Raw genomic sequence first — 8,406 nt, 5'->3', positions numbered from 1 at the left:
GATGTGCAGGAGGATTAGGGGCTTGGGCATCGCCGTTGAGGTCCACCGGTCCCATTTAGGCGCTAAACGGGCTGGGACTTGGTGCTAAGGGTGAGCTCGACGGAACGGGGGTGGCGCGGCCCGTCGGCGGCAGGGAGCACGTTCCGTGCTTGCCGGGCCACGTCGACGGTGCCACGGGCGTGCGCTGGCACGGCAGGGACACGCGGAGAGCTAGGGGGTGTTGGGCGGCGCCGGGTGGCGTGGCGAGAGGGCTCGGGCCCTTGTTGGCCGCCACGGGAGGTGCAGCCACCGCAGAAGCTCCCAACGCCGGCGAGGCTCGCTGCTACCGACGCCAGGAATCGGCCAAGCATGCGTGCGGGGTGCTGGCCAGGGAGAAGAGGCTGCGTGCAACGCGCCAGGGCGCACTATGGCCGCGTGACCGAATCTGACGAAGGAAGAAAGATAACTGAATCTCTGAATTTACTGAATTTGCAAAGGAATAGTGCAGCTCAGGTGTTCGACAGAATGTTTTTGGCCTCTGGAGATTTTTCCTTGAGCTGATTTTTGGTGGAGTGGCTTCTCATTGCTCAAATAGGTTGCCTGAATTTTGGTGGAATTTTTGGAGGAGTGTAGATATGAATTTCATCAAATTTGGCAAATCTGGTCCAAACTTGCAGAGACTGAATTTTGAAAAATTTGAAAAGAGGAGGAGTGGATCAAGATGGTTCTGGGTTGTGGGTACAAAGGACTATCCAGGAGAGTTGGTTTGAGGTCAAAACTCAAATGAAAAAGAGTACTTGCTTTGAAAATCCCTCAGGCTCCAAATAATTTTCAGATTTGTTTTGAGAGGGAAAAATAATTAGAATAAAATCCAAAACTTGTTTGGATTAGTTGGGACAGAGAACTTAGGTTGATCACAAGGTGTAGGGGAGGTTTTGGAGGGGTTTTACCACATGGGCAAAAATGCCAAGTCAAGGGTGGTTCCAAGATATGAAAATCCCCAAATTTTCATAGAGTTTCATTTAAAAAAAATGATTAAACTCCCAAAAATGAATTTTGAGAGGGAACCAACAGAGAAGAAGTTTCAAAAGATCAAACACCAAAGTTTGAAAAAATAAAATCCTTGCCAAAGCAAAGGAAGTTTTTAAGTGGAAGGTTTTTCTGAAAAAGAAAAATTTTAAATGGCCTCTCCTCAAAAACCACAAAGTTTTTGATAAAAACCAAATAAAAAAATTTTGGAGTGTCACAACACCTACCCCCTTAGGAAAAATCTCGTCCCCGAGATTTCAGCTGATCCTTAAATAGGTGTGGATGCTCTGTCCGAAGAAAATCCTCGCTTTCCCAAGTTGCTTCACTGTCGGTGTGATTGCTCCACTGGACTTTGAAAAACTTGATGGTCTTCTGTCGGGTCCTCCTTTCAGACTCCTCTAATATTCTTACGGGACGTTCCCGATAAGTGAGGTCTGGCTGCACGTCAATGTTTTCATGGGATACTTGTTTCTCTGGGTTGCTTACGCACTTCCTTAATTGAGAGACGTGGAACACGTCGTGAATGTCGGACAAGTCTTCGGGTAAGTCTAGCTGGTAGGCTACAATGCCTCTTCGTGCCACTATGCAGAATGGTCCAATGAATCTTGGTGCTAACTTTCCTTTAATCTTAAACCGTTGCAATCCTCTCATCGGGGACACTCTCAGGTATACGAACTCACCGGGTTCGAAGCTGACCCTACGATGTTTCTGATCATAATAACTCTTCTGTCAACTTTGAGCGGTCTTAAGTCGGTCTCTGATTAGCTTGACCTTTTCCTCGGCTTCTCTGAGCATATCTGGTCCGAAGATGCGGCTGTCTCCGGTCTCTGACCAATTTAACGGGGTACGACATCTTCGTCCGTATAAAGCCTCAAATGGTGCCATTTGTAGGCTGGCCTGGTAGCTATTGTTATACGCGAACTCAGCGTATGGCAGGCTTTCTTCCCAACTGGTTCCATAAGTGAGGACACATGCTCTCAGCATGTCTTCTAAAATTTGGTTTACGCGTTCAGTCTGTCCATCAGTCTGTGGGTGGTATGCGGTACTGAAGGCTAGTTGGGTTCCCAGAGCCTGTTGTAAATGCTCCCAAAATCTTGAGACGAACTGAGTGCCTCTGTCGGATATTATAGTCTTCGGGACACCGTGCAGACAAACTATGCGGGAAAGATAAATCCTGGCAAGCCTCTGAGTGGTGTAGGTTGTCTTCGTTGGAATAAAGTGTGCCACTTTGGTCAACCTGTCAGTGATGACCCATATGGCATCATTCCCGTGTCGTGACCGAGGTAGTCCGACAATAAAATCCATCCCTATTTCATCCCATTTCCACTCAGGTATTTTGTTAGGTTGCAGTAGTCCGGCTGGTCTCTGATGCTCAGCTTTTATGTGTTGACATGAGTCGCAACATGCAATGAAGGCGGCTATGTCCCTCTTCATACCGTGCCACCAAAATCTTTCCTGAATATCTTTATACATTTTGGTTCCTCCAGGGTGAATTGAATATGGAGTGGTGTGTGCTTCAGCTAAAATTTGTTGTTTAAGGTCTTCTATGCTTGGCACGCATAGCCTTTCTCCGTACCATAATATTCCTTCATTGTCTATTACGAATTCCGAGGCCTTGCCCATACTCAACTTTCTTTTAATTCCTTCAATGCTGGGGTGACCGGGCTGAGCTTCTTTAATTTTTTCCACAAGGTTGGGTTGTAATTCCAAGTTTGATATGGTGCCTTCTGCTACCATTATCAAGTTGAGCTTGGCCAATTCTTGTTGGAATTCGGGCCTCAAGCTGTGCAGATTGTTTCCGTCGGAGCTGGGGTTCCGACTAAGAGCATCAGCCACTACATTTGCTTTTCCTAGATGGTAATGGATACCAACATCATAATCCTTCACCAGTTCCAACCAGCGTCGTTGCCGTAAATTTAGTTCTGGCTGCGTGAAAATATATTTGAGACTTTTGTGATCCGTATATATTTCACATCGATTCCCAAGTAAGAAATGCCTCCATTCCTTGAGTGCATGAATAACTGCTGCCATTTCTAAGTCATGAGTGGGATAATTTTCCTCATGCTTGCGAAGTTGCCTTGAAGCGTAGGCGACAACCTTGCCTTCTTGCATCAACACGCATCCGAGACCCTTTCTGGACGCGTCACAATATACTTCAAAATTCTTGTGTATGTCGGGTACAATTAATACCGGTGCTGTTGTTAACTTCCGCTTTAGCTCTTGGAAACTTTTCTCGCAGGCTTCTGTCCATTCAAACTTCTTATCTTTCTTGAGCAACTGTGTCATAGGCTTGGCTATGGTGGAAAATCCTTCAATAAATCTGCAGTAATATCCTGCCATTCCCAAGAAACTCCGTATGTCCGTTACGCTGGCTGGTGACTTCCAGCCAAGTATGGCCTTGACTTTCTCTGGGTCCACTGCGATACCGTCTTGAGTCAGTACGTGGCCTAGAAAGCCTACTTGTCTTAGCCAAAATTCGCACTTGCTGAACTTGGCATACAATTGGTGTTTTCTTAGCTCTCCTAGCACAATCCTGAGATGTTCTGCGTGCTCTTCTGGTGTCTTGGAGTATACCAGAATATCGTTGATGAATACCACGACGAACTTGTCCATAAACTTCATAAATACTTTGTTCATGAGGTGAACAAAATATGCTGGGGCGTTAGTTAATCCAAATGGCATCACTGTGAACTCGTACAGTCCATATCTGGAGGTGAAGGCTGTTTTGGGGATATCTTCCGTTCGTACCTTCAATTGATGGTATCCTGACCTTAAGTCAATTTTTGAGAATACCTTGGCCTGAGCAAGTTGATCAAACAAATCGTTTATCCTTGGCATCGGGTATTTGTTTTTGACTGTGACCATGTTAAGTGCTCGATAGTCAATACACAATCTCAGCGTTCCATCCTTCTTTTTGGCAAATAAAATTGGTGATCCCCAAGGTGAGGAGCTGGCTCGAATGTATCCTTTTTCCAGTAATTCCTTTATTTGCTTCTTCAACTCGATCAACTCGGATGGTGCCATTCTGTATGGTTTCTTGTATATGGGGGTGGTTCCTGGTGCTAGTTCAATGCGGAATTCTATTTCTCGGTCTGGTGGCATGCCTGGCAGCTCTTCAGGGAATACATCTGGAAATTCACACACTACTGGAACCTTGTTTAGCTCAGAAACGTCCACCTTATTTAATCTCGGTTGCCGGGGTATTTTTCCTTCCTTGGCTGATACTCTTATTGTCTTCCCTTGGTGGTGTGTGAGAATTACGGTCCTGTTGAAACAGTCGATAAAACCCTTATTGGTGGTTAGCCAGTCCATCCCTAGGATGACATCGAGTCCTTTATTTTCCAATACAATAAGATTTGCGTGAAACTCCAATCCTTCGAACTCAATGACCACATTCTGACAGTAATTCTGAGTAACTTGCTGAATCCCAGGGGACTTGATGGTCATGGATTTCTCCAAAGGAAGCATCGAAAAATTATTTTGCAAAGCAAAACTTTTCGAAATGAAAGAGTGAGAGGCTCCAGAATCAAACAAAACCATTGCAGGTATTGTGTTGACAGGAAACGTACCGAGTACGATATCCGGAGCATTTTGTGCCTCCTCTTTGGTTACATGGTTCAGATGACCCTTCCTGTGGTTATTGTTGGGATTGAAATTGTTTCGCTTGGGCGCTGGAATTATTGCCCCGTTGTTCGGCTTTGGGGTTGAATTCCTTGGCTTGGGGCACTGTTTGGCATAGTGCCCTTCTTCTCCACAAGCGTAACAAGTAACGCCGGGGCGATAGGTGAATTCCTTGTCCCTTGCATGAAAATTCCTGATTGGGCGTGAGACATTGGATGAGGATTTGTGTGTCCCACCCTTTTGAAAATCTGTCTTGCTTCGGTGATTGCGAGCATGATTAGTCTGGTCCCTTTTTCGCTTGCGGATATCTTCCAGACTGCGTCTCTCATTTTCCAGAGTAATGGCTTTGTCCACCAGTGTTTTAAAATCAGGAAAAGTGTGCACGACCAGTTGGCATTTAAGCGCGGGCGCCAGACCGTCAAGGAATTTCTCCATCTTCTTGATTTCAGTCATACGCTCTTCATTGGCGTAGCGGGACAATAGGGTAAATTGACTGTTGTAATCTGACACTGTCATGTTCCTTTGTTTGAGGTCATCGAATTCTCTCTTCTTGATTTTCATAATACTCTTAGGAATATGTGCACCACGGAAACCTTCCTTGAAATCATCCCAGGTTATGTCATTTTCGTTGGGATGCATGTGCAGAAAATTCTCCCACCACGATGCGGCTGCTCCTGTGAGATAGTGTGGAGCATATAGTACTTTCTCGAGATCTAAACATTTTGCAATAATTAATTTCCTCTCCATATCTCGAAGCCAGTCCTCGGCTTCAAGAGACTTGTCTGTGTGAGAAAATGTTTGAGGACGTGTCTTCTATAGCTCAGATAACTTGGAATGCTGCTAATACTGTCCATGATGATTCCCCATGTTGATGACTTGGTTCATCATCTCACGATGTTGTTGCTGACTCTGCTCATAAAGGCGGCACATTTGTGAAAGTGCCGATTCACTGCCCTGTTGGTTTGACTGTCCTTGAGTGAACTCGTTGTTGGGTGGTGCATCATAATTTTCCTCTGGTGGAGTTGGCATGGAGCGTGTCCAAGGACGAGACATTTTTCACTCTGGGGATATATTTTTGTAAAACTCATAAGAAAAGCGGAAAGAGTCACAAAACAAAACCATAAATGCATAAAGCTGGCAAATAGAATTAAATAACTCAGCTTACTTAAGAAAAACAAATTGACTTGCGCACGGAGAAGGACTGCTCATTACATATCTTACACGCGGGCGGTAATTATACAATACATCACTCAGGATATGCGTACATAATCCTGACATGTTATTTAGGCTAGTGCACTTCTCCAGATCCTACATGATGCGCAAACAGGCTACTTCTCACAACCTATGTACATATCTTACAAAGCGGTACAATACATGGCAGCTAAGCGTACTCAGGCAGAGATGTTGACGACCTCCTTTGCCCTGCCGAGGGCGAGGCGTAGCGAGGTTGGGGACTCGACTTCCTCCTCGCTAATGGGCTCCATACGTGTAGTGTTGCGCAGAGTGGACGGAGCGGTTGCCAGGGGCGGAGCAACACGTACAGGAGTGGGCGCGAAGGGTGGTGCAGTGCACGCTGAAGTGGGTGCAATGACTTGGTTGAATTCTTCGGTAGAAGGCAGGCGACGAGTAGGCGTATAAGATGCTGAGGACGAGACCAAAGTCAGTGGCGGTGCGATGGGTAGGAGCTCCCTCCTGTTGGCAGCACAGCCATGAACTGAGTCCATGCGGGTAGCTACGAAGTCGTCCACCAGGTTGTCGAAGGCTGCCTCCAGGGCCCGGAGATACTCAATGAGCATCTCAAAAGCCTCGTCTCGTTCTCCTCTGGGGCAGGAGTATGCGTAGTGACAGGTGTAAGGCACATGGCACGGAAGATAACGGTAACGACGAGTCTTCATCACGGGAAGGACATCCCTGAGACGAGCTATCGCCTCACGGGCTGCCATCTGCATAGCATGCCTCTCCGTAGGCATGGCTCTTCCCACGAACCGGAAGCGGCGTAACTCACCACGCCCTCCCTTGAACTGCACCGCGGCCTGGTGCATGGTCAGACTGTCGTTGACTCGGTGCTGGCAGAGTGTGAAGACTGGGCGCACGGATGGCCCCATCGCGACCTGAACGATGAAGGAAAGAAGCTTGACGAACCCATCGGGCACGTTGGCGAAGGTCTGAGACTCGCAGCTGTTGTCGGCCATCTACAAAAGTAGGCAAAAATTCTGCATGGTCAGATCATAAATTTATGCTGACTGACAGAAAATGACTACAATTGCAAAAATATAATTTAGCTCTATCATGCTAATAACCAATTAGCGATCGCACCTAGTGGCTTCCTACAGTCAGCCTGGCTCTGGTACCAAGCTTGTCACGACCGGTTTTCCAATAAAAATATTTATTGAGAAACCAATCTTTTGAGTCCAGTATGAGAGAAATCCTCCTCACTGGTAGACAATTTCTTGATACAATAAGCCAGTAGCATAGAATATATTACAGGGTCGAACTACGGTTGCTCAACCAAATTATTACAAGCACGCCAATAATTATACATAATGGCGGACATGACACAGTGGTGTGGAGGCATACTACTGACTCGAGGATAGGGCGGTGGTGGAAAAACACAGCGGGGAGAGAAATACAAGACTCTAAGTCTATCATCTCATCGAGCGTCGAGGTGAGGCTCGATGAATTTATTTGGTAGCGGAAGCGGATATAAAACAGTGACCAAATCCAGGGTCGCACGAGACTGACTGGGACTCCTCTAGGTGTCGGACTCGCTATCAAACTCTTCATCCATGAGATCGCCTTCGTCGGCATCTGGCCAAATCAACAAGCCAGTGAGTACTTTGAAAGTACTCGCAAGACAGTTCGGACGTAAGATATAACAAATGCATGCATGGATGCGTCATGAATAAATTCACCAATGTACATTCAAAAATTAGCATAACAAGGTAAGTAAAAGGGAAACGGCGGTAGTCCGCCTGAAATCCCAACAGAACATAAATAACTACCGATCGGGTGTCTGAAGCGACGCCTCGAAAGGTGAACAAATAAACAACGGAAAATGATGCCACAGTCGGGCATCTTAGCGACGCCACATAAAGGGTTTTAAAAGAAATACCACAGTCGGACGTCGGGGCGACGTCACAGAAAGGGTTTTAAAAGAAATGCCACAGTCGGACGTCGGGGCGACATCACAAAAAGGGCTTTAAAAGAAATGCCACAGTCAGACGTCGGGGCGACATCACAGAAAGGGCTTTAAAAGAAATGCCACAGTCGGACGTCGGGGCGACATCACATAAAGGGCTTTAAAAGAAATGCCACAGTCGGACGTCGGGGCGACATCACATAAAGGGCTTTTATTCACAGGTAAATAATACTCATAATAAACATTTAATTCATAAGAATAAATGGGTTAGTCCATCCACAGGAATATTCATTTAACCGGAATTAGCACTCATGTGAATCACCGGAGTCTCTGTCATCAAAACTGACATTTGATTAGGATAAGATAATATCGATCTAGGACATGGAATAGATGATTTGGAGGAATATATGACTCTGCAGAGTTTGTACAAAATTATTCCCACAACCAACGGATTTCCGTAGTCACGAAGGACTAGTTCCGTTTACGGTATTTCGGAAGAAAACATAGCTAACCAGTACACACCCATCCTACCTCTCGATGCTAGGAATCACCCTAGACATCGTCCAAGAAAAACTTTTGAGACGGTGAGATCACAATCTCGAATAGCATGGGATCAAATTTATATACGCGCGCTCTAA

Source organism: Triticum aestivum, chromosome 1B (assembly GCF_018294505.1).
Source record: "Triticum aestivum cultivar Chinese Spring chromosome 1B, IWGSC CS RefSeq v2.1, whole genome shotgun sequence".
Taxonomy (NCBI): Eukaryota; Viridiplantae; Streptophyta; class Magnoliopsida; order Poales; family Poaceae; genus Triticum; species Triticum aestivum.
The sequence above is the reverse complement of the archived record's forward strand: the minus strand, read 5'-3'. Positions refer to the sequence as shown.